The sequence below is a fragment of the Schistocerca cancellata genome, unplaced genomic scaffold (assembly GCF_023864275.1).
Source record: "Schistocerca cancellata isolate TAMUIC-IGC-003103 unplaced genomic scaffold, iqSchCanc2.1 HiC_scaffold_625, whole genome shotgun sequence".
In the NCBI taxonomy this organism is placed as follows: domain Eukaryota; kingdom Metazoa; phylum Arthropoda; class Insecta; order Orthoptera; family Acrididae; genus Schistocerca; species Schistocerca cancellata.
This window is the reverse complement of record NW_026046636.1, coordinates 30,001-32,500: the sequence shown is the minus strand read 5'-3', so window position 1 is coordinate 32,500 and position 2,500 is coordinate 30,001. Positions and strand designations below refer to the sequence as shown.

General features: G+C 60.2%; 1 pseudogene; it reads left to right on the top strand.

The window, feature by feature from the left end:
- The window catches only part of LOC126135379 (large subunit ribosomal RNA), a 5,968-nt pseudogene that overhangs the window by 586 nt on the left and 2,882 nt on the right, over positions 1-2,500 (top strand).

Below are 2,500 nucleotides of genomic sequence, written 5' to 3'. Positions count from 1 at the left end.
TCCGGTGTGCGGTGGGCCGCACTTCTCCCCTAGTAGGACGTCGCGACCCGCTGGGTGCCGGCCTACGGCCCGGGTGCGCAGCCTGTCCTTCCGCGGGCCTCGGTTCGCGTCTGTTGGGCAGAGCCCCGGTGTCCTGGCTGGCTGCTCGGCGGTATATCTGGAGGAGTCGATTCGCCCCTTTGGGCGCTCGGGCTCCCGGCAAGCGCGCGCGGTTCTTCCCGGATGACGGACCTACCTGGCCCGGCCCCGGACCCGCGCCGCTGTTGGCTCGGGATGCTCTCGGGCGGAATAATCGCTCCCGTCAGCGGCGCTTCAGCTTTGGACAATTTCACGACCCGTCTTGAAACACGGACCAAGGAGTCTAACATGTGCACGAGTCATTGGGCTGTACGAAACCTAAAGGCGTAATGAAAGTGAAGGTCTCGCCTTGCGCGGGCCGAGGGAGGATGGGGCTTCCCCGCCCTTCACGGGGCGGCGGCCTCCGCACTCCCGGGGCGTCTCGTCCTCATTGCGAGGTGAGGCGCACCTAGAGCGTACACGTTGGGACCCGAAAGATGGTGAACTATGCCTGGCCAGGACGAAGTCAGGGGAAACCCTGATGGAGGTCCGTAGCGATTCTGACGTGCAAATCGATCGTCGGAGCTGGGTATAGGGGCGAAAGACTAATCGAACCATCTAGTAGCTGGTTCCCTCCGAAGTTTCCCTCAGGATAGCTGGTGCTCGTACGAGTCTCATCCGGTAAAGCGAATGATTAGAGGCCTTGGGGCCGAAACGACCTCAACCTATTCTCAAACTTTAAATGGGTGAGATCTCCGGCTTGCTTGATATGCTGAAGCCGCGAGCAAACGACTCGGATCGGAGTGCCAAGTGGGCCACTTTTGGTAAGCAGAACTGGCGCTGTGGGATGAACCAAACGCCGAGTTAAGGCGCCCGAATCGACGCTCATGGGAAACCATGAAAGGCGTTGGTTGCTTAAGACAGCAGGACGGTGGCCATGGAAGTCGGAATCCGCTAAGGAGTGTGTAACAACTCACCTGCCGAAGCAACTAGCCCTGAAAATGGATGGCGCTGAAGCGTCGTGCCTATACTCGGCCGTCAGTCTGGCAGTCATGGCCGGTCCTTGCGGCCGGCCGCGAAGCCCTGACGAGTAGGAGGGTCGCGGCGGTGGGCGCAGAAGGGTCTGGGCGTGAGCCTGCCTGGAGCCGCCGTCGGTGCAGATCTTGGTGGTAGTAGCAAATACTCCAGCGAGGCCCTGGAGGGCTGACGCGGAGAAGGGTTTCGTGTGAACAGCCGTTGCACACGAGTCAGTCGATCCTAAGCCCTAGGAGAAATCCGATGTTGATGGGGGCCGTCATAGCATGATGCACTTTGTGCTGGCCCCCGTTGGGCGAAAGGGAATCCGGTTCCTATTCCGGAACCCGGCAGCGGAACCGATACAAGTCGGGCCCCTCTTTTAGAGATGCTCGTCGGGGTAACCCAAAAGGACCCGGAGACGCCGTCGGGAGATCGGGGAAGAGTTTTCTTTTCTGCATGAGCGTTCGAGTTCCCTGGAATCCTCTAGCAGGGAGATAGGGTTTGGAACGCGAAGAGCACCGCAGTTGCGGCGGTGTCCCGATCTTCCCCTCGGACCTTGAAAATCCGGGAGAGGGCCACGTGGAGGTGTCGCGCCGGTTCGTACCCATATCCGCAGCAGGTCTCCAAGGTGAAGAGCCTCTAGTCGATAGAATAATGTAGGTAAGGGAAGTCGGCAAATTGGATCCGTAACTTCGGGATAAGGATTGGCTCTGAGGATCGGGGCGTGTCGGGCTTGGTCGGGAAGTGGGTCAGCGCTAACGTGCCGGGCCTGGGCGAGGTGAGTGCCGTAGGGGTGCCGGTAAGTGCGGGCGTTTAGCGCGGGCGTGGTCTGCTCTCGCCGTTGGTTGGCCTCGTGCTGGCCGGCGGTGCAGGATGCGCGCGCCTGCGCGGCGTTCGTGCCCCGGTGCTTCAACCTGCGCGCAGGATCCGAGCTCGGTCCCGTGCCTTGGCCTCCCACGGATCTTCCTTGCTGCGAGGCCGCGTCCGCCTTAGCGTGCTCCTCCGGGGGCGCGCGGGTGCGCGGATTCTCTTCGGCCGCCATTCAACGATCAACTCAGAACTGGCACGGACTGGGGGAATCCGACTGTCTAATTAAAACAAAGCATTGCGATGGCCCTAGCGGGTGTTGACGCAATGTGATTTCTGCCCAGTGCTCTGAATGTCAACGTGAAGAAATTCAAGCAAGCGCGGGTAAACGGCGGGAGTAACTATGACTCTCTTAAGGTAGCCAAATGCCTCGTCATCTAATTAGTGACGCGCATGAATGGATTAACGAGATTCCCGCGGTTGAGAAGTTGATCACTAAGGGATGCCCACAGGGCTCAGTCTGCGGTCCCATATTCTGGGACGTGGGTCTGGAACCTGTGCTGGAGGAACTTGGGGAACTGCGACAAGTGCGAGGCGTGGTGGCGTACGCCGATGACAT